The sequence below is a fragment of the Ascaphus truei genome, chromosome 11 (genome assembly GCF_040206685.1).
Source record: "Ascaphus truei isolate aAscTru1 chromosome 11, aAscTru1.hap1, whole genome shotgun sequence".
Taxonomy (NCBI): domain Eukaryota; kingdom Metazoa; phylum Chordata; class Amphibia; order Anura; family Ascaphidae; genus Ascaphus; species Ascaphus truei.
This window is the reverse complement of record NC_134493.1, coordinates 19470171-19494825: the sequence shown is the minus strand read 5'-3', so window position 1 is coordinate 19494825 and position 24655 is coordinate 19470171. Positions and strand designations below refer to the sequence as shown.

The 24655-nt window shown below is 42.5% G+C and overlaps 1 long non-coding RNA gene across 1 annotated transcript in view; it reads right to left on the bottom strand.

Moving 5' to 3' along the window:
• Positions 1-4714: 4714 nt before the first annotated feature.
• The window catches only part of LOC142463064 (uncharacterized), a 50401-nt gene continuing 30460 nt past the window's right edge, over positions 4715-24655 (bottom strand). Inside the window, exons 2-4 of the long non-coding RNA XR_012787353.1 lie at positions 12570-12655; positions 10165-10233; positions 4715-4785 (exon numbers count right to left, since the gene is read on the bottom strand). This is a non-coding gene — a long non-coding RNA (uncharacterized LOC142463064). The remainder of the gene's footprint in view (positions 4786-10164; positions 10234-12569; positions 12656-24655) is intronic.

Genomic DNA, 24655 nt, shown 5'->3' with positions numbered 1-24655 from the left:
ACAGACTATTAGGCGAGTAGGGTCTAGCTGGGGCCTAGGGAAGATCTCTGGCCTAGTGCAGAGGCTACTTGCCTCTCTGCACCTATACACCCTCCCCTGTCTGTGTCCCAGCTCCTACTGACACTGTGCTCCACTGTCGCCAGGAAGCTTCCAGCGCAACAATGTATCCCCTTTGCAGCAGGAGAATCTGTAAGCCCTATTGGCTGTAATGCAGCAGGTTATATTGGTGAAAGGGTAGTCCCCAGAGGCTTCTGGGTAATGAAGTTCCTTCAGAGCCTCTACTCTTTACCGCGCATGCGCGATGCAGTAATGGCCGCCGCTAGCACTATCTGCGCCTGTGCAATCTGTAATGGCCGCCGGGACTCCACACACTGACTGCGCATGCGCGAACCTCGCCAACCCCAACATGGCCGCCGAACACCTGCGCATGCACGACACTCTGCGCATGTGCGAACACTTTAAACATGGTGGTGCCCTGCAAAGGGAGCTGCCGGCCAGCCCATCGCCACCGGCAAGCAACCCTACCATAACGGAGCCAAGGAAGGGGGAAAGGGGGAACGGGGGAGCCAGAGGGGACCTGGCTACATGTGTGTATGTGTATGTATGTATATGTGTAATTTATTATATATTTTTTAATTAAAAAAAAAAAAAAAAAAGACACGTTGGTAATAAGAATGAAATATTTATTAACCTTGTGCGCACACATACATACATACAAACACACACACACATGTACATACATGCACACACATACATTACAGCGGCAGTAGTGGTGCGAATACTTACTTTTTGAGTCTTCCCCGCTATCGCCCGGCTCCACGCTAACTGCCGTGGGCGCGCGCGGCCCTAGCATACAATGGCTGGCTAACCACAGCCAACTATAACTGCCGCGCGCACGGCGCAGGAATCGCGCCCACTATATTACGGGCCTCAGAGTGTGAGAGAGGGGGGAGTGGGAGACGGGGGAAGAGAGAGGGAGGAGTGAGAGAGAGGTAGGAGTGTAAGATAGAGAGGGGGGGACTAATAGGGCCGCCAATAAGGGGAAAGCTGTTGAGGGCCCTGCATAGCTGCATTATTATTAACCCTTTGATTATGTGCTGTACTTGAATCTAACTAAATCTCCTTTGAGTAACGTCTTTGTGTCAGGCTCTCCTTCCTTCAGAAGGGTTAATACAGAACTGGTTATGTGAGGGAAAGAATTGGAAACACGAGCTGTTGGCAACATTTCCATGAGGGCTGGAGCTGAAGGAATTGCTTGAGATAATAGCTTGGTTGCCACCTGACACCGATTGCAAAGGAAAAACCTCCATTCCTGGTTTTCCAGTTTATGCAATTGAGTAATTCGCGATTTCTCCCCTGGAACTGGATGCCTCAAACTACAAGCCTAGACTGGGTAGTTATCTAAATGAGGTGCCCAACCCTACAGTTACTTCACAAAGTACATTTGTCATGGATCTTTAAAAAAAAACTCTATTCATTAAAGTTGCAAAATATTATCATTTTAATGCAAAACAGAAACAACCTGCAAATAGTTGTAACATGTTGAGAATGAAATCCATATTCCAAACGATTAACAAATGATTTGAGAAGAAAACACAGAACATTGATATAAAAGAGGTGGAGATAGGAATAAAAATATATAACATCTGATAATTGTGTTATTAGAAATACGGAAGATGGGATGGAATTGATGCAGCTTCAAAACCCCATGCATAAAAACAAATCAACATGTTGTGTAAAGTAAATCATCTATTCACATTCTTTTATACTTGGACAGGTGGTGATTGCAGTTCGGGCAATAATGATCAACATCCTTACAGCTATCCACACAAAATGGTATTAAACAGCATCCAAGCCAACACCTACAAAACAAAAGAAAGGGGAAACCGTTACAAAACAGGCTCTTAATTATGTTTTCAGGGGGTGTATTTCCCACCATTTTATTGATTTTATAAATGGCTTTATTAACATTTTTTTAATATTATAATTTTCAAACAATTCAATCTTAGTACAGTAATATAGAGTAAAACGATCATTTTGCTGGTTGGTAAAATGGAGGTGAAGCTATGGAGAGGCACAGCTTGGTAAATATGCCCCTATAACACATGCTGAACACACTGTAAATATGATACACTCATTAATTTAGGTGCGTATTGCATGAAAATACTTCACATTCATGACTGAATTCCCTGCTAGCTACAGTAAGTGAAGCTGTTGTAATTATTATTAGTGTTGGTAAGAAATTGTCTTTTTCTTAAAGTTCAAGCATATGAATGAATGATTATAGGACAATTGTTGAAAGGATGTAACACTGGAATGAGTTTGAAGGTTCTTTTTGAACTTATAATGTTAAACCTTCCTACAGTATATTCAAATACATGGGAAGTATTCTAAGTGACAGAGGTGTGGTTAATCTATTCTACAACCAGAATTGACACAAAGGGTCATACTATGTTAGGTTGCTTTAACTGCTGTGTTGACCCTGAGTGATTGTTGACAACTGTAGGTCGGAGCTGAGATAGGCCTCGGCCATGGTTATTGCTGGCGGGCGGAGGCGCGCTGAGGCTGAGGGAAAGCGGGTGCTTTCCCTGGCCTTAGACAGCGTGCCGTCCGTGGGCGTGTCAAGGGCGTGTCGGCGGGCGGGCCAGTAACGTCACGGAGCTGGGAAAGCGGGAAAATTTAAAATTTTCCTAAGACCTACGCTTCCGCGCGCTTGCGGAAGCGTAGGCGAACCCCTACTAAAGCCGCTCTCATTGCGGCTGTAGGGGCACTATCCATGGACGCGGCCCTGTAAGAGGCTTTGACAGACAGTTGCCATTTAACTAACGATTTGCTGAAGTAACCATTTCAGTATTAGAAGCTTAAGTTCCTTATATGGTCACAAGGAGCTTGCATGACATAAGATGTATAATTATGGATAATACTTAAAGTTACGTTAGCTGGCTGGGTGGTTTTATCTGGACAAATAGACAGTAGGGAGGCGACCAGGAGGGAGGGAATGATAACACCATGAAGAGAAAGACGTGTTAATATCTTGAGAGGACACCAACAGAAAGCTGCTATGTGCAACCATTCTTAAGAATATCATAATTTATTTGGAACATCCTCATTGCCGTTCTTACTATTTTTGTATGTAAAAAATTATTTTCAAAATAAACGTTTTTGTCTACAACGACAAGAATACTGAGTTCTGTTATGCTGAAGTAAATCTATAGAAACAACATAAAAATACATTTAAGAGTGTCTAGTGGTGACCCTTCTGTGACAAAAAGGGAATATAAAATATCTATCTATCTTCATGGAACTGTATTAGTTATGTTTTCTGACCCCAACCCCTGTCTGCTCTGTGTAGATCATTAAATCCCAAATCATCTCACATTGTTTTAGAATGATAGGGTAAACCATTCGTTTCAGAAACGTAAACCTATGTATTAAGCCTTTTGCTACCTGTAAATTATAACGCATTACAGCCCCTGCGGTTGGGAAGTTTTCAATACATATTTTCCCCAATGAAGGGAAAGTTCCCAAATGTTTCCTATGTGCGGAAAAAGTTGGGAACATGGGTATATTTAAACATGGTGGTAAAGGTGATTTTATTTTGAGGATAGGTATTAGTGGCTCCAGGGGATCGTGCCGACTTCAACTGCATTGCTCCAATATCTAGGGACTTCCGGTTGATGGTAAATTAATCCTTAAATCTTCTGAGCAAGATTACTTGCCCAGGTGTGCAATATGGCCACCGGGTCAGCCTTGGCTCAGGTCGGCCAATAGAAAACCGAAACGTCATCGGGAGGTGTTTGTGATCCAGGTGACCATATCTGTAGATTTTTTTTCAGGACCTGGCAAAATGTAAAAGTTACTTTTAGGGGAAACCAGTTGGGAGCAACATAGTTGAGCTTCACTGGAACCAGTGTTTCTACTAAGGTAAGGGGTTTCCAATGCGCACAGTCTCATCAAAGTATAAATCAAAAAAGGGAAGAAAAAACACACAATAGTGTAATATTGTATGATGCACTTTGAGCAAGAAGAGGTATTACACTTCCGGTAATGCACACCGTCTCCAACAATAGGACTTGTAATGTTGTACAGGGTCACCGGTACCAGGATACTCTACTCTATTTCTCCCTCCTAATAGAGTATCCTGGTACCGGTGACCCTGTACACTATTGCAAGTCCTTCTGTCGGAGACGTTTTGCATTACCGGAAGTGTCCTGCTCACGGAGAACCTGCAAACATCAGTGTGGTTAAACTTAGCAACCGAAATGCCCGATTGACTTCATAAAATGTGAGTGTAATACCCCTTCTTGCTCTAAGTGCATCATACAACATTACACTATTGTGTGTTTTTTCTTCCCTTTTTTGATTTATACTTTGATGAGACTGTGCGCATTGGAAACCCCTTTTCTTCAACTACTCAAGTGGCCTAGAACGAACCCATTTGCTATCCGGTGCGGCACCCATCAAAAGAAACCATTATTTAATGACTCTATCGTATCCTTTTAAACTCACAGTCTTCTTGCGCTTGTTTCTTTTCCCTTTTCTACTAAGGTAAGAATACAAAAATGAGGGGGGGATATTGCTGCTTACAGGGCTTCACTTTATAGTGTGTGGAAGTTGCTTACCCAAAAAGTAGAAGGAGTCCAAAAATAAGCCAAGTAAGAAGACCAGCAGTGTATACTGTTCTTGTCACTATGCTTTGGTGACAAACTGGACATGTTGTTCTTGTAGGGGTATCTCCAAATGAGCTTCCCACCATAACCACGGAGGTCACAGGAGCCATAATCACTGTATGACAGAGATAAGACAAGAGAAGGGTTATATTTTACCACTGCTTTTTTCCACCCAAAAAATACCAATGTGGCATATTATTCAGAATGGTGCAATTTTCTCTAGAATACAGAGCAACATTTTTAATCTGCATTCATTTGCCCCGGTGGCGTGGGAATCTTTGCCCCGGTGGCGTGGGAATCTTTGCCCCGGTGGCGTGGGAATCTTTGCCCTGGTAGCGTGGGAATTTTTGCCCCGGTGGCGTGGTAATCTTTGCCCCGGTGGCGTGGGAATCTTTGGCCCGGTGGCGTGGGAATCTTTGGCCCGGTGGCGTGGGAATCTTTGCCCCGGTGGCGTGGGAATCTTTGCCCCGGTGGCGTGGGAATCTTTGGCCCGGTGGCGTGGGAATCTTTGGCCCGGTGGCGTGGGAATCTTTGCCCCGGTGGCGTGGGAATCTTGCTTTCTGCAGTTGGCGTAAACCACTACTGGCAGATTTATTTGACGAAAAAAGATAGTAAAACGGGAACAAGTGCAAATGTGTACCCATCTCATACCAAGTATCTCCCGCCCAGCCCCCTCCTGTCTCCGAAGTGCTCCTGGCGCAAGTGCAGCAAAATTGGAGCAAAGCCCCTTGATACATTGATGCTGAGTCACACTGTGCGCCAGTTAGCGAGCCGTGCTCCAGTTTGGGACACTTGCATGCTTAGCCCTTTTAAAGGTAATATGTGTCAATGCCAAATAACTGCTTGCAATTAGGTTAAGGCTAGAAATGCTGCTATACAACGGGTCTGGTCGATGTATTACAACATACATATTGCTCTCCATCTTTAATTGAACATGGGATTAAGCAGTTTTAGCAACTTATACTGTACTATCTTAATTTTCATTTTCAAAATAGATTTTACAATGCATCCAAAGAGAGATGTGCTAAATGCATTGTACGCATTGTTTTTACACCAATTCGATGCCCTACTAAGTGTTTCACCCAGCTCAAATGTCTAATGATGTCGCCAAATTAGTACGACTTAAGCGAAATATTGCCAGACATGGAAAAGAAAATAGGTTTGAAGAAGGGGGTCTCTGGAACTGAACCGTGCTAATTTCAACTCTGGGGACCTCCTGCTCCCCGAGATAGATACCTCCGTAGGGGGTGCCAGAGCACCTCCGGGTGCTTATAGGTCCTGCTCACACGGGCCAATAGGGAGCCACGAGGGATGATGTCACGGCTTCCTATTGGCCCGCTTGGGCATTTAAGCTGCCATTGTGTTCCCCACACAGAGCTGCTATTTCAGGAAGCAGGGGGTCCATAGAGTTGAAATTAACGCAGTTCAGCTCCGGACCCCCTCCCCTCTGCTTCAAACCTATTTTTTTTCCTTAAAATAGAAAGCCAGATTGCTGCTTTAAACAACATTACAATGCACATTAATTTAAGGCTGCGGCCATGGTACCGCAGACCATGCGGACGTGTCCGCACGCTGAGCGAACAGACGGCCTTAAGGCAGTGTTCGCGTCCATGTGGCGTGCGGGCGTGAGCGCGCTTAAGCGGGAGGGAGCGCGCGTTGCACAAGAAATCAGTTCAAACTGATTTCTTGGCGCGACAGGCCGGTCATGTGAGCGGTTCGCCCAATGAGGGTTAACCAGCTCCGTGACGTCACTGGCCCGCCCCTAGACACGCCCACGGACGGCACGCGTGCTATAGCCGAAAAACGCACCCGCTTCAAGTGGGTGACGTCACGGCCGCGTGCGCGAAGGCACCAGGGCCCCAGCCTTATGCGTGTAAAATCGCTTGCAATCTCTGGCTCAGCCTCTGCTTTTTTTCACAGCACAAAAAGAGGCTAATTGTGCATGGTGTGCGATCCTACATTGTTTGTAATGTATTTAATGCCTACTGTAATGTTCTACTGCGACTGCGCTGCGTATATTGTTGGCGCTATATAAATAAAATTATACATACAATACATGCAAGCAGCGATAGTATTTTAAGATAAAAACATCTCTGGCAATATACAAAGGTATTGGTTGTGTTAATATTGCTGTCTGTAGTAATACATGATTGGGTACTTTCCTGTTATCTGGAGCCATTTCCTGTTATCCGGAGCCATTTCCTGTTATCTGGAGCCATTTCCTGTTATCTGGAGCCATTTCCTGTTATCCGAAGCCATTTCCTGTTATCTGGAGCCATTTCCTGTTATCTGGAGCCATTTCCTGTTATCCGAAGCCATTTCCTGTTATCTGGAGCCATTTCCTGTTATCCGGAGCCATATTCCTGTTATCAGGAAAGTACCCATATTAAATCTACCACCCCCTCCACTCAACTTCCCCTAATGCCCTCCAACCAGTAAAATGCCTATTCCCACCTCCTTAAACCCTCCTAATACAGAGAGATCCTCCCCTCCCTCCTAATACAGAGAGATAACTGCCCCTCCCCACCTCCTCATACACAGAGATAACTGCCATCCTAACACCAGTAACTGCCCCTCTCTGCCACCTCCTAATACACAGTGAGGACTACCCCCTAACCCAGTAACTGCCCCTCCCCACCTCCTCCTAATACACAGTGGCTCAACAAACAACACAGAGGAACAGCACGCCATAATTTAGAGTCATATTTGGCCTAATTCATTTGGAGGCAGCACGTGGGAGACAAGGATTTTTGGAGGTTTTTGGCCTCCAAAAATGCTTTGTTTTCAATAATAAATAAGTTGTTACTTTGTTTTTAATGAAATAATAAATACGTTTTTAATTAAATACGTTGTTTTGAATATGGCTCCGGATAACAGGAAATGGCTCCGGATAACAGGAAATGGCTCCGGATAACAGGAAATGGCTCCGGATAACAGGAAGTACCCATGATTGAAATGAAGCACTTGTTTACTTCATGCCAGTTTCCTTCTATCGATGAATGATTATTACTTTTTTTTTTTTTATCTTTAAAATGTTGGCATTATAAGGGAATGTGATGTTTTATGTTCTGGCGGAATCTGTATAAACTAAGCATATTACACTGTGCAGTTTGAGTTCAAAGGTAATCCTGATGCTGACGCATTCAAGCTTGTATAATTTTAATGCCTGGTAGTTACATAATAAACTTAACTACTGCACATGCCCATAGTTAGCAGCATCTGACTTAAAACACAACATGATATGAGCTATAAAGGCAAATCTCTGGCATAAAATCCATCATAATGCCTATGTGACAATGACTCACCAGGCGTACGCCCTAAATTAATGATGAAATGCACTGTAATAGAGTTGTATGAATGGGCCATTAAATGTTTTCCAATTCTGAGCTTTTCATTGTGATCTGGATCATATCTATAGTTTTCTCATTTAACAGCAGTCCGCACTGCTCGCTTTATTTTGAAGTTGTGTTTTTGTTAACTTACCTGAGCCGAGGGCGCCACAAAAGCCTCTCGTAAGCCCCATTCTTTGAGACAGGAGCCGTTTTGTCACCGGGGCAAGAATACTTGCCTGGTTGACACGAAATAGCTACAGGGTTAGGCTCATTCCTGCTGCCACTAGACCGCTGGCTTAGAATATTTACCCTTTTACAATATCCCCCTCATCTGTCTAACTACTTCCATTAATATATCTGTCATTTGTTACCTATGTTACAACATGTAACCTTATTTTATCCAACAAATTTCTTTCTAACATCTATTTCTTGCACCTAGATGTAGGTTATACATAGTTCCAAGATTCAGTTAATGTGAGGGTTCTATAATGACTCTGTATTTATAACGAATTGTAAAGGGTTCGTATTATAATTGTAACCCCCTGTGTGATGCAATCAACACACTTGCACTGGCCCCTGGCCGGTTCCTCTCCAATGTGAGCAGCCAACGTGTACATGATAGCAGCCAATGATAATGGCTGTGGAAGAGGTGGGACTACGAGGGAGAGGAGCCTTTAAAAGGGGAGGGGGCGAAGATGAAAGATGAAGATCAGATCTGCGCGAGCCTGAGTGCTATCGGGCTCGGTCGAGGGGGGATGGGTGAGCACGAGTGCACGTAGTGATAGGATCGGCGGATCCAAGTCAGGACATGACCGGGAGTTCCTGCACCGTCGTAAGGGACCCTCAAATGGCTACAAAGTACAGCGGTGCCAAAGCACCCTTTTTGAAGTACAGGCCTGCAACAGTTATTACAGAACAAGCTCCCGTGGCACATCACAAAGCCAACATACCCAGGATTGGGTGGCTCATTCAATACTGACACTGATTTACACCCGTGCAGCATTACTATTGAGTGTAATGGTTTTATGACTGCGCATATGATGTGTAGGGGTCCTTTGCAGAAGATCACCATGTATTTAGGTTGACCCAGGGCGTAGATAAAACCAGGGCATAGATTCCCGCCGTCTGACCGTAGGCCTACGTGTGGCACCTTAAGTATCAATAGGGACTCAGGCCACCACCTCAGCAATTACTATAAATCTGAGGGCTAAAAGTGGAAGGGTTACATATTGAAATATGAGGTATTTGACGATCGTATTTAAAGAGAGGAAGTATGAAGGTCTGTCAGACCCCTGAGGAAACCATACCACTGGTGAAACGTGCGTTGTGTGAAGCAGCAATGCCACCTTGGTCTGTCAGGGAGATCTCACCCCTGAAGTAGCAAAACGCTAAAACCAAAGGAGTGACAGGACACCACAGAGCCCAGCGAGTACTCCCATTAAAGGACTTGAGACTGTGTATGCAGATTTGGTGCTTGTATAAAAGCTAATTTCATGAGGGGATTTATTAGCGTAATTTGTTTTGAAATATACCGACATACATAGATGTAGTATTTTCTTTCTCCACATTATATGGTCTATATGTGGTTCAGCCAATGAGGTTGATCCGCTCAAGGCCACGCCTGCACCACACCTCCTTGTCTCCTCTCCTGTCTCCTTCACTGCCGAGGTGCCTCGATCAAGATGCCGCTCGGCGGTAGCGTGATGGTGACATCACCGGATCGCAGTGCCGCTCAGCGACATCTGGTGTAATCGAGGTTTTATCCTGAGATCCTCAAATAAGGTTTCTTTAAGAGTAATTAAAAATGCAGCCAACGTTATTGCACCCGCAAACGCAACACAATCACGCACGCGAAAGGACCCGCCACATTTAACTCATTTTTCTTACAACATTGAAGCGTTGACGGGCGCAACAATGTTGGTGACATATGTAGGTCACTAAGTGTGAAGGGTTTAGCAGCCATTTAAATTTATGTCGATCTCATTTGGTAGAAAAAATAGAGTTTAAAAAAATCAGTGTGAGGTAAAATCAGACTCTCTTGCAGCATATCTTTACGTATAGTGAAGATATTTTTTTAAAACACAATAACCATGCAGGGGAAACTGTGCCAGTGAAATGAGCAATAAAAACATTCCTGGAAATAAATGACTACTGGCCCTTACCTGTAGGTTGTGGCTGTGGTGGACCCATTCCATAGGCGGGTGGAGGGGGATAGCTTCCTCCCACCCCAGCTAAACAAAGAAAAAATTAAATATGTAAACATGTTAGCGAAACATTTCTATACGATGGCTGCATTTAATACTGGAGTTGCATAAATCTGCATTTCACTTACAGACACCGACGTGGAAAGCTGCAAATTGTCATGCAGATGCAGCCACCAGTATCCGATCACTTGCCTGGGTAAAAACGAAGGCATCTCACAGTAAATGCCTCAACATTTCCGTGAGATTCCTAATGGCCCATCGGATTAACACAGCCAGGGTCCCTGCAGTCCCATTCAGTTTGGTCCCTGCATTTATACCTACTGTAAATCAAATCTAAAATATTTCTTCATTGCATTTGAAACATTTGACACCTCCTTTAAAATACAGAGGTTGCCTCCAAATTGGGATTTAATCAAAGAAAGAGAAAAGAGTCTCAAGGGACTCAAATATTTATTTTCTTATAAGCACTTTTCGTATAAACACTTCCGAATTTGATACTTCTTACAAATGTATGTATGTGTGTATATGTGTATGTATGTACAGTATGTGTGTATATGTGTACGTATGTATTTATGTATATCTTTATTTATATAGCGCCATTGATGTACAGAGCGCTTCACAGCAGTAATACACGGGACATAATCACAAAAATAACAAATAATACAAATAACACATAGTGGGAAGAAGTGCTTCAGACATAAAAGTAACATTTAGGAAAAGGAGTCCCCGCGCCGAAGAGCTTACAATCTAATTAAAATGGTGCTAAGTAGACACAAAGCACATTTATGCTCAACTCTGAGGTGTAGCATACAATGATCTTATTGTCAACTTACAGTAATGCCACAAAAAGAGTTTGCAACATAGCTGACGCCAAAGCCCCCATAAAAATATTAATGATCCTTAGCTAAAAAAACAGAGACAGGTCACATGTTATTGCTTATACAGTGAGAAATTAATTAATGATTATTAAGGATTATTAAATATTTGAAGTATTAATCGATAAAGATAATTGGCATACACATATGTAGCCATGTCTTCATCTGCACCCCCCCCCCCTTCCTCCTCACTATGTTGCTCCGCAGGGGAACTACACTCCCCAGAATGCCCCAGGAGCTGAGGTCATGTGACACAGTACAGTCAATAGGGCTGCTAGAATCTCCAGAGGGGAGATTGGTACTTTGGAAGCACTTGAAGTGCAAGCGGACAGTTAGTTCAGTTGGAGCCAGGACTGAGACAGGGAAGATAAGATCTGGGTGTCAGTGGCACCCAGACTATGTCATATCAACCCCCTTTGGTCAAAGATAGTTCCCAATCACCTAATTAGATTGTGGCTGCTTCAGGGAAACCCTCTAGCTAGGGACATTTCCCCATTAGCTGTATACAGTTAGTTTATAGTGCCAGTGAAGACGCCACGTTGTGAAGCATAGCCTACAGTCTGGGACCCGATCCAGGCATACATGATTAAAGACTATTTTATTGGTTGGACCATCCTACTGGAACCCACCCCACGCAGAGGCGGAGGCTTCGCTAACAGAGACGGCACTGGATCTCCAGGATCCCTGTTGTTAATCTGCCGCTCCGGGTATTAGAGTACCCGGCAGGTACCTCAACTATAGTGCACCAACGGTTCACGGGCAGCACTACCATATAAACTTTTGCGTGGGCCTTTACATTGGGTAAAAAGACATCAGGGTATTGTACTGTGGGGACACTCACTTGGTGTAAGGGGTTTGGGATTGTGTGTATATATATATAGTGGGGTAGTAGTATTATATCCTGTTATATTCTACTGGTGTGTGTTTATTATATTGTCCTGCACGGGGTTATCCCACATTGTTAGGATCCCGCGCAGAGATGGAGGCGCTGTCGTCAACTGGATCAGGTACACCCCAGGCTCCCAGTAGCGGAAGTTCAAGCTCCTGTGAGCCGCAGGTAACGCACTACATGCACCGTAGCCGCTATATCTTCCAGGGGTTGGGGGAAAGTGCGTTACACATACAACCCTGCAAAGTCATCAGCAACCTGAGCTAGAAGTACGTAGATCGCCTCTGGCACGCATACTACTTCCAAGGCCCCGGGCACTGGCTATTCACAATAGCACCTATGCTGGGAGTGGCCAACTCAAGTCCTCAAGGGCCACTGACAGGTCAGGTTTTCAGGCTATCCCTGCTTCAGCACAGGTGGTCCAGAACAGTGACTTACTCATTATGACTGAGTCACCCATTGAGCCACCTGTGCTGAAGGAGTTATATCCTGAAAACCTGACCTGTCAGTGGCCCTTGAGGACTGGAGTTGGCCGCCCTTGACTTGGCATTCCAAGCTGGCTGTGAGGTTAGAGAGTGTATAAGTGAATATATACATACCAGGTTGTGGGTATGGAGCACTCATCTCTGGGTAGCCTGGGTTTTGAGGGGGATACTTATCCTGATACATAAGAAGTTAAGTCCTCCTGCATGAAAGAAGAGGTTTTTTTATGTAAGAAATCTCTCCATAATTTATAAGATAGTGTTATTAAAGCCACAATGCATGTTATGTTCACAAACTCCTAAGAAATTATCAGAGTGCTGTTACTATAACACTATCTATATCAGGCCTGTACAACTTGTAAAGCGAGAAGGGCCGAACTGCTCCAAGGAAAAAAAAATCAATATCATCATCTATCATCCAGCACCTCTCATCACCATCATCATATATCTCCCCCAGCACCCCTCATCATCATCCTCATATATCTCCCCCAGCACCTCTTATCATCATCATCCTCATATCTCCCCCAGAACCCCTCACTATCAACCTTTGCGATACTCCCCATCTATCGCTCATACCCCCATCTCTCCCCCTCACCCACACACATAATACTCCCTCTCCACATTAAACACACAATACCCCCCTGCACACCACACACATCCCACCCCCCCTGCACTTACATCATTCTCCCCCCTTGCACCTCCAATCACCCCCCTGGCACCTCTAATCACCCCCCCGGCACCTCTAATCACCGCCCCGGCACCTCCAATCACCCTCCTCTGCACCTCCAATGACCCCCCTGCACCTCCAATGACCCCCCCTGCACCTCACATCATTCTCCCCCCTTGCACCTCCAATCACCCTCCCTGCACCTCCAATCACCCCCCCTTCACCTCCAATCACCCCCTGCACCTCCAATCAACCCCTGCACCTCACATCATTCTCCCCCCTTGCATCTCCAATCACCCCCCCGGCACCTCCAATCACCCTCCCCTGCACCTCCAATGACCCCCCTGCACCTCCAATGACCCCCCCTGCACCTCCAATGACCCCCCTGCACCTCCAATGACCCCCCTTCACCTCCAATGACCCCCCTGCACCTCACATCACCCCTCCTGCACATCACCTCCCCCCCCCTTCACATCACCTCCCCTGCACATCACCCTCACCTTCACCTCACCCCGCCCCTTCACCTCACCCCCCCCTTCACCTCACCCCCATGCACCTCACATCACCCCCCTGCACATATCCACGTTGGGAGCAGGGGGGGGAGCGGCACCTGAGATATTTACTGCGTTAACTGGGGTAATAACATTTGATACATCTTTAAATTTGATTGCTTATTCATAAAACACAGTGTACTGTAGCTCAGTGTGAACCCTATCGTCATTCATTCTTCTTCAACCTCCCACTGCACATTATGCAGAATAACCAATTTAGTGCTGACCGTGGAATGTTTTAATCTGCACAACATTTTATATAAAACAATGAAAAACTTGGATTCCCGAGGCTCTGTTAAATCGGGGAAATAATGACATTTTCTAAAAGAGGAATGGACATTATTTTTACTGAGTTAATGCCTTATTCACTAAGAATTGTAACAAGAAATAACGTTCGTACTTGACCACATTGGTGTTGCTTTAATGTAACGTTATCCTTAAATGACATCATCTTTAAATAACGTGATGTCACTACAGCCTTGGTGTTACACCCACACCCTGAAATAAGCATTGGAGAGGGAGAGAATACCAAGACTAGAGGAGACAAAAAAACTTTCAGCATCTTTTGAACATATTAAACCTTTAGTAGCCCAAGTGGCCAGCTCATCATGTTAACGTCATGTTATGTGGCTTTAGTGAACACTGTGTTATGATTAACGGATGTTAAATCAGGTTAATGTAAGAGGCTAACAGAGCTTAGTGAGTATCGGCCTTATGGGCTTATTCAAGAAAGTGCGACAGTGCCGAAACGGCACTATAGCACAGAAAGTCCCACTGCCTTGAATGGGACGTTCTGTGTGGTAGTTTCACACATGATTGAATATGTCCTTTAGTTGCACTTAAGCTATGAGATCATCTTCATGTGATTGGAGTCAGCAGTGATGGGGGAGAGGCTCAGACAGACAAAAAGGGGGTATGGGTGGTAGTAGAAAGTGACAGAAGGTAAAGGGGATTGGTAAAATCGTAAATGATTAATTACCTACGATTTAGCTAGTGATAATGTAAGAGTTACAATTGTAAAATTGCTACCTTTTAGCCAGGACAACGCAGTTGATGTGGCCTATTTAGGCTTTTAATATAGTGTCACACAAAAGGTTAATGTGCAAAATAAAGGACATTGGTCTGGGTTAAAATATTTGCATACAGAGTATGGTCCCAAAGGGGATCAAGAAAAGACCCTCCAAATACATGCACTCTATGATAATGTATTGATAAGGTAAGTATTAGGAATTGGTTGGCTCCTATGGAGATATAGGGTCTTCATTAAAAACAAAAAGAATAAAGTTTTATTACATCAATATATGTGACTGTGAATTAATTTTTAAAAAACAAAGAACAAACAATGTTTTAAAAATCCCCGTAGAGGAGTTGTAATATTGCCTATATTCAATGCCCAAAATTTATATAGGCAAAAATGAAATTTGTTTGACCATAGGGTAAATACAATATTACTGCGACATCAGCAGTACCTGGTAATATTCCAACTACACGGGAGGCAGCATATATACAGTACCTAAAAACATTGAGGTTTGTTTCTGGGAGTTAATAGCACTTTGCTGATGTCGCAGTAATTTTTGTTTAGCAAGGATAATTATTATTATTAGACCTAAGGGTATTGTTATTTCAACCATTTCTTCTATCATAAAAGAAGAAACACAAAAGTGCACCAAGATGAGAGATATAAATTGTATTAGCAACAAATAAAAATAGTAGTAACTTACATATAAAATTTCTTTAATAATCCCCGATTCTGACGTCTATCACAGGAGTAGGGCATCACATAGGAAATAGATGGGCAGTCTCAGTTCTGGGAGATCAGACCCGTGCGCTGGGGCTGTCTCCGTTCTGTCTCCTATCCTCCACGTGTGGTAGCGTGGTGAGGAGTGTAGCGCGCATGCGCAGGAACCGGAGCCCTCTATAGGTGTCCTTAGGATGCCTGTCCGTTATTGATAGCGTAGAAACGATCGGGAACGGGCAGAAACGATACACTTGAATGTGTACTGGTGGTGGGTAGTAAAACCGCCAGCCACAACAGTCGCGACGCGTTTCGTTTACCAAAGTAAACTTCTTTCTTCATTTCTTCTATCATGTAAAAGAGCTAGGAACTAACACATACAAAAGTGCTCAACTATTATAACAAAATTGTGACTAACCGTGCTTACAGTGGTGGCTAATACAACATTAATAATAAAATAATCATCAATGGTGAACAGTGAATACAGAAATACTAAACACTCTATCTAATAAAGTGGATGAGTATATCTACAACCTGTGTACTAATTGCTCTGAAAATATACATGCATTAATCCTAATTTCCAGAGGGACAGAAATAACAGGATGGCAGCCTTTGGACAATATAAATCCTTCCACTAGGATCTTTCTAAAGGACAATAACAATAAGAGCAAAGGACATTTTTTGCTCTTAGGCCTCGGGCATGGTCAGCGCTTATGCGTTGACCCGTGCTGAGGCGCGCTGCTGCTCGGCACTGAGCCCCTGCAACCGCAATGAGAGCGGCTTTAGCAGGGGCTCGCGCTCGCGCTCGCGTCCGCACGCTTGGGGAAGCGTGTGTCTGACGGAGGTTTGAAATTTGGCGCTCGCCGGAGCGCAGGGCCGGTCACGTGAGCGGTTCACCCAATGAGGGCGAACCAGCTCCGTGACGTCACTGGCCCGCCCCCAGACCCGCCCCCGACACACCCACTATGTCCCAGGCCTTATTGTTATTTCTTCTATCATGTTTTGTACCATTATCATGAACCTTTGCACTTTAGGGCAAGACCACCAGATGTGTTTAAGGTCTCCTACCTGACTGCATTTCCTCTAACAGAGGTTTGTAGTACCCGGAAATATTATACGCAGTCTCCTAGGTGTTAGGTACCATCTATTCATTATTTTGTATATGTTTTTCTTGGTAATGGTACAGATCGAGGTATTTGAGGTTGCCTCCTAAATACAGTAGCCTCCCTGTCCAATCTAGGAATAGTTACATAGTTACATATACATAGTTACATAGTAGATGAGGTTGAAAAAAGACATAGGTCCATCAAGTTCAACCTATGCTAAATTTAGACAACAGATACTTTATCCTATATCTATTCTTACTTATTGATCCAGAGGAAGGCAAACAACAAACCCCATTAAGGGGGAAAATGAATTCCTTCCTGACTCCAAGAATTGGCAATCGGATTAATCCCTGGATCAACATCCTTCTCATGTATACTTATTTGGTATATCCCTGTATACCTTTCCCATCTAAAAAAATGTCCAACCTTTTTGTTGAACAAATCTATTGTATCTACCATCACAGTCTCCATGGGTAATGAATTCCACATTTTAACTGCCGTTACTGTAAAGAACCCTTTCCTTTGTTGCTGGTGAAATTTCCTTTCCTCCAACCTTAAGGGATGGCCCTGAGTCCTTAGTACTGCCCGTGGGATGAATAATTATTTTGAAAGCTCCTTGTATTGTCCCCGAATATATTTGTATATAGTTATCATATCCCCTCTTAGACACCTCTTTTCTAATGTAAATAAATCTAATTTAGCTAGCCTCTCCTCATAAGTTAGATTGTCCATCCCCTTTATTAATTTGGTGGCTCTTCTCTGCACTCTCTCTAGTTCCATAATGTCTTTTCTTAGGATTGGTGCCCAAAATTGTACTCCATATTCAAGGTGTGGTCTTACTAGTGCTTTGTAAAGGGGCATAATTATGTTTACTTCCCTTCCATCCATTGCCGTTTATGCAAGATAAGATCTTGTTTACCTTTGCAGCTACTGCATGACATTGGGCACTATTGCTAAGCCTGCTGTCTACAAGCACTCCTAAATCCTTCTCCATCAAGGATTCCCCCAATATATCTCCATTTAATTTGTAAGTCGCCTTTTTATTCTTGCATCCCAAATGCATAAACTTACATTTATCTGTATTAAACCTCATTTGCCATTTACCTTCCCACGTTTCCAGTCTCTCCAAGTCCTTCTGAAGAGAAATGACATCCTGCTCTGATTCTATTACCTTACACAATTTACTATCATCAGCAAAGATGGAGACTTTGCTCTCGATCCCAACCTAAAAGGTCATTAATAAACAAGTTAAAAAGCAGGGGTCCCAGTACCGATCCCTGAGGTACTCTACTCACGACTTTAGCCCAACCTGAAAAAGTTCCATTTATGACAACCCTCTGTTGTCTGTCCTTTAACCAGTTTTCAATCCAGGTGCATACATTATTACTGAGTCCAATTTTCTTTATTTTGTACACCAACCTCTTGTGTTAAACCGTATCAAAAGCCTTTGCAAAATCTAAGTAGACCACATCAACTGCATTACCCTGGTCTAAATTCCTACTTACCTCCTCAAAGAAACAAATAAGGTTAGTTTGGCAAGATCTATCCTTCATAAATCCATGCCGACTATTACTAATAATTTTGTTTTCCATTAGGTATTCCTGAATATGATCCCGTATTAAACCTTCAAGTAGTTTCCCTACTATTGAAGTCAGGCTTACAGGTCTGTAATTTCCCGGTTGTGATCTAGCTTTCTTTTTAAATATAGGCACCATATCTGCTTTACGCCAATCTTGTGGTACTGAGCCTGTGGAAATGGAGTCCTTGAATATTAAATATAATGGTTTTGCTATTACTGAGCTTAACTCCTTGAGAACTCTTGGATGTATGCCATCGGGGCCAGGTGCCTTATTTACTTTAATTTTTTCAAGTCGCTTATGAACTTCTTCCTCAGTTAACCAATTGTTCATTAATATGGAGGTTGTGGCTTCCTCCTGCGGCACTACTATTGAACTTGATTCTTCCCTGGTAAACACAGAGGCAAAGAATTTGTTTAATACCTCAGCTTTTTCCTTATCTCCAATAATCTGCCTACCCATCTCACACTGAAATGTCCTATATTTTCTTTTCGCATTTTTTTGTTATTAAGGTACTTAAAGAACTTTTTTGGGTTGACCTTACTTTCTATTGCAATACTTTTTTCATTATCCATTTTTGCTCATTTGATTGCCCTTTTACAATTTTTGTTACACTCCTTATAATTCTATATACGATGTCTCCGTCCCTTCTGACTTAAAGAATCTAAACACCTTCCTCTTCTTATCCATTTCCTCCCCTACCTGTTTATTTAGCCACATTGGTTTTGACTTATTTCTTTTATAAGACTTGCAGGTCTAACTCCCACCTTCTCATGTATTAGTGATCAAACTGGTCCTCCCACTCAGCAAAATTCTTTGTAAATTGTCGTAACCAACCCTTTTTGTTACCCCCTGTCTCTGCATAGACCCTCAAACACCATTGAGGAAGCAAAGGTCTGGAATGGATATGTCTGGGATACAAAATGTCTTGTATCTTTCTGTGATTGAAAGTGTATATTTGGTACTTAATTCCACAAAAGGTTAGGATTTTGCCCTTGGAGGTCAAGTTTCGAAAGTCTAATTTCCTTTGTGTTTCCAGAGGTGAAAGCTTTCTTTCATGCTGAATCCAGGTTTAAGATTGGGGTTGTCATGTATAGGGGCCAATTTTGAGGGGGAATTTGTCAGACTGAATTTAGGGTTCGCAAAATTCAATACTCCTAGCGTATTATTAATTACACAACAGTTTTGTGTTTGAGATTTTTGTTTGTTTGTGTTTCTACTTGCCCGGCCACAATGTTGAAGGTAAAGAAACAGGTTCAACCAGTGAGGATGCTATGCCAACCCAACAATAAATCTCTTGGGAGGCATCAGAGACTGCTAGCTCATCTTCTGTTTTTGGGGCCAATAATAGCAATCTTGGAGTTCTTGGGCGCTTGTTATGCCAAATAAATTTGAATATAGCGTTTTGAATATTTTTCAAATATTTATTTGGGATAGTTACTGCGAGTGTTTGGAAATTGTATACTGTAATAATCTTGGCAAGATATTCATCTTAATTGTTGTTATACAACTCAACCATAAAATCTGACATTTTGTGCAGGCTAGAAGGTCTTTTTTAATTTGTGCAAATAGTCCCAGATAATTTAATTCAAACACATTTTGATACTGTCTCTTGAGGAATATGCCTTCATACTTTATGTGAGTGTCTCTCCATTTGTAATTGAAATGTACCTTTAATAGCTTCACCTCATGGTCTCGGACAGCCAGATTCATTGCCTCTGACTTACCCACTATTATTTTGTAGCATGATAGTTTCCCGAATTCCTCAAGGATCGCTTGTAAATTTGGAATGGAGGTTAGTGGATTTGAGATAGTTAAAATAACATCATCTGCGAATATGGAAAGTTTATCATTTCCCCTTCTTATCTGTATACCCTGAATGTTTGGGTTTTCTCTGATCATACATGCTAGTGACTCTATGGTTAGAGCAAATAGTAACAGGGGAGAGGGCATCCCCGTCTGATTCCATTTGCTATTGTTACTGTGACCAAACTCCCGCTGGCAATTTTAGTGTCACCATTGGGAGGTTGTACAAAGCCTGAACTCCCTTCAAATATGGGCCTACAAAGCCAATTGCCATCAGTACTCTATTTAGAAATGGGCAACTAATTCAGTCAATGGCCTTTTCGGCATCCAAACTCAGTAAATAGCCATGGCTTTATTGAGTTTATGTATTCAAAAATATTCACGATCTTCCTAGTATTGTCCGAGACCTGTCTTTCGCTTACAAACCAAACTTGGTCTCTGTGAATTAGTGATGGTAAAATTGGAGTTAGCCTATTGGCTAGTATTTTATTAAGATTTTCTGAGTTTAGGTGAGAGATTGGCCTATAACTCCAATAAATAACTATAAATAACAATTTAAAGGGTCTTTCCCTTCCTTATTAATTATTGCTATATTGGCTTTTGCCATTTGTTCCGGTATTAACTTTCCCTCCAGGAAAGAACTATATAATGGTAATAAATATAGGACCAGAATGTGCATATATTTTTTATACTAAATATTCAATAATCCAAATAATACTGGTGAAATTCCTTAGCTATAAAGGGAGCACTGTAGATAATTTCTCCATTTCTCCTTTTTATACCGTTTATCTGTGTTCCTGTTTGTACTTCTCTTAGTTTGGTACATCAAACCCCTTCATCCATGGTTGGGACCAATTATATTAATAATGTTTGGAGGTACCCTTGTATCACATCAGAAGTAATCTTTCCAGGGATATGTCTGATGCAGAGGTTTTGCCTTCGTTCTCTATTTTCAAAGTCCTCCATATTTACTTTTAGTGTTCTTATTTCCTCTGTTAGTCTTAAGACTTCATCCCCTGTGTTTGCTTGTAGTTTTAGTGTTTCGTCGACCTTCTGTTCCAGGACTGTGGTTCTCGTCCGCAAGGAGGCTATGGGGCTTATGCAGAGAGCATAGATAATGAAATAGCGCCATCTTCTGGCGAAAAAATTGGCAGAAATCCTGAAACTCGGAAGAAAATGGCGCGATTTTTAAAAGTGCCCTGAAAATTTTTCTGAGGTTTAAAACTCGGCAAACTCGTGGCGAGTACCTGGAACGCGCCATGCTATTTTAGCGTGCAATGCAAGAAGGACCGAAGCGCTGGAACGCGCCATTCTGCCCTTTACTTTGGCGTGTTCCAGGTAGCCAGGAAAACTTGGCTATTTTACTACCATCTGCTAAAAGAAGGTAACGGCGCTTTCTGCATACGGCCATAATATATCCCAAATTTGTGGATATTTCATTGCCGTTTTCCCTGTTAATCTCGATCCTCTCTGCATAAGCCCCTATGTCCGCTTTACTTCGGTCACTGCTTTGTGTATAGCTGTATTAAATGACCATTTTCCATCTTTGGATTACATTTCCAAATCATTCAGTGTGATACAGTATGCTTGTCTTTTGTCTCTCCAGCTCTGTGTCTGAAGACATGTGGTAGTCTCTGCCCCGATTGTCGCTATCTTCTGAATCCTGTAAATAGAGGCCTTTTACATCAAAAGTGCAATACATCTCGAGTGGCTAGTCTGTCTTTGGGAGACATCTCTCCTTATTCCTGAGAGCTTGAGAGAGAGATTTGTGGTAAAAAGTCATCTTTTTACGAAGTTTTAGAATAATATATGTTTTATATATTTGTGGCATGATCCGCCGAAGAGTCTGAACACACGCCCATTCACTCAGGCAGCTCTCGAGCGCCCCGACAGACGAGGTTTAATACAGACACATGTAAAGATATGTATTTAGGATGCAAGAATAATCATGTTACATGGAAACTAAATGGGAAAATATTAGGTTGATTCCTGATGGAGAAGGATTTAAGAGTACTTGTTGACAACATGCTTAGCAATAGTGCTCAATATCAGGTAGTACTGTACAGTACAACAAAACAGTATGCAGATGTACTTGGAGAGAAAGAAATCCCTTAATGGTGCACTTTAGTGGTGTGAAGATTATTTGTTTAAAAAATAAGTTTAATTGACATGGTTTTAAAATAAAGGCATCGTAATGGTAAAAACAGCAGAAGAACATTCAGAATGAAGGTCCTAAAGACCTGAGTACACAGCCCTGAATGTATCTCAGGGCCCAGTGATGTGTCCCGGTCTCTAATTAAAGAATACCTGTTGGTGAGAGAGTCTAATTGATATAACTTGGTGTTTAAACAAATATACCAGTAATTAAAAAAAGTGTCAGTAGCTCTAATGCTACACTTAGATCCATAGGAGTGGTAGTATCGTTAGAAGTATATGTGGCGGTTTGAGTGACATCTAGTAGCACTTCAGCCTAAGGTTACAGTTACATTCATTGCAGTGTATCACACCATCTAATGGTAGAATAGATATAGTTGGTGTCACGGATTCGTACACAGCTAATGGCTTCACAGTTCGTACCATCAGCCTAAATGTGGGGACGATGAATGCTATGCGGTATACACACAGCCAGTCCATACACAGAAAAAGGAAAGAGCTGGTGGAACCCTGGATGTTTATGAGACCCGACTGACAGCTGGCTATTTCTTTGAGCCTGAAGTTGCAGTGTGCTGGGTGAGAGTTTTAGGCTGAATCAAATCGGGCCGTTTAGATTTCTGGCGGGATCTGTAACTAAGCCAAAAATGAACTCTCGCGCTGCTCCGTTAGTAATCTGTTCGGGGTCCGTGTAGATTGGGTAGATAGTTGGGGGTTTCAGGGAGTTATAGCCCCAGAGTAGTATATCTCCTAAGAATATAACTGCAGCTATAGGGGATAGAGAAATAGAGTAGAGTGATCTAAGCCTCTATTATGCTCATATACAGTACGTCCTAGTTCATAGATTGGTTAATCAGCAGATGATTGTCGGAAGTGTTAGATTTCCTATTTGCTGATTGAGTGTAAATGAACCAAATCTTGACACTGTTGTCTGCTATATGGTATGTAGCCTAGATGACTCCCCGTAATTTGGTCCACTAGTAGTTTTAGTGGTCGGATGCTGATTAAGACAGGGGAAGGTAAACTACAGGGATTTTATATAGTGCCGGTAAGTATTCGTAGATAGAGGCGCTCGTTATACCGGTATAAGGCCTGGAAAGGTAAGCAGAACGTCGTACAGGTTTGAGATTGGCCCCGCGTTAGTACTATCCTGGTCCAGAGAAAGTCGCTCAGCCTAAAGTCCGAAATGGTGGAAAACCCGGGAGGGAAAAGAGATTGCAGAGCACTATTAGAGCCCGCGGAACTGCAATAATTAGCAGCCCTGTGTACACTCGTGGTGATCTCTGTATATTCTGTAGCTGTCTATAATTGTATCTGTCATTCAATCACTTTGTTTAAGTATAACATCGCTCGCTCCACTTGTCATCTATACCTGTCTTAATCCGGATCAGTGCCGGGTTATAAGTAGTAATAATGGTCTGCTACATCAGAGCTGGTAACAGGCATAGCGTATGTCGCATAATATGGACATGGCCATTGCAAACTTGTAATAACTTGTAACAGCTGGATCCCTGACTATGCCCGGATCAGTACCGGGTTTCAGATAGGAATAGTAGCTAAATTGTAAAACAGATCTAATATGAGAACATCAGCAGTGCGCACATGCAGTGTCTGGATCAGTTCCGGGTTACTAGTTACAGTTTTAAAGTGTTAACCGCTTAATTACGGAGAGAGAGCTTTCTCAGCAGGATCACAGACTGAACCTGTACAGAAGCTGCGAAGTCCAATAGAATATTACCTTGCATAAAACAGCGTATGAATGAAAGTAAGACCACACCTTGAATATGTATTAGTTTTGGGCACCGCTCAATAAAAAAAGACATTATGTAACTGGAAAAGTGCAGAGAAGGGCCACCGAATGAATAAAGGGGATGCAAGGTCTTACTCAAGTGGAAAGATTTGTTTACATTAGAAGAAGAGGAAACTTAGTGGGAATATGATAAGCATCACCCCTCCCCCCTCTTCTTTCTCCTTTTTTCTGTCTTACTGTATATCATATGCTGTATGTTACTTTAGTGTGTAATCATTTTGTATTAACATATATATATATTTTTTTTTTTATGTGTTTGTGTAAGAATTAATGTTATATGCTATCAATGCGATGGTACCTACAGAAGCGTATCTTGTGTTCCCGCATGATGATTGCTTTTCCCCTTTTTAATTTCTGTATTCCATAAAAATTGACAAATAAAAAGTTGGGAAAAAAATGTTTAGTCATCTTTTTAGAAAAGGTACTGTATACAGGGAGTTACCAAAGTAAAACGAAGGAAAGAAGGGAGGGAGGGTGTTGATTCAGAGAGTAGCCTGATTGCTGTTACTAAAGTCAGAAAGGAATTTATGACATACAGTAACTGGATTATGTTTTGTGTTTGCCTTCCTCTGGACCAATATAAATACAAATCTTGGATGAACATCCTGACTAAATAGAACATAGGTTGAACTCGATGGAAATAATGTATTTTTTTTTACCTTGTCTACTACAGTATGTAACTATGTAACATGTTTGCCACACCAGTGAGGAGAAAACTTATTTAAGTAATTCCCTTGCAAGAGTAACTTGAAACTTTAAAATAGATTTCTTCTTTGCTGGGCACACCCATGCACCCAATG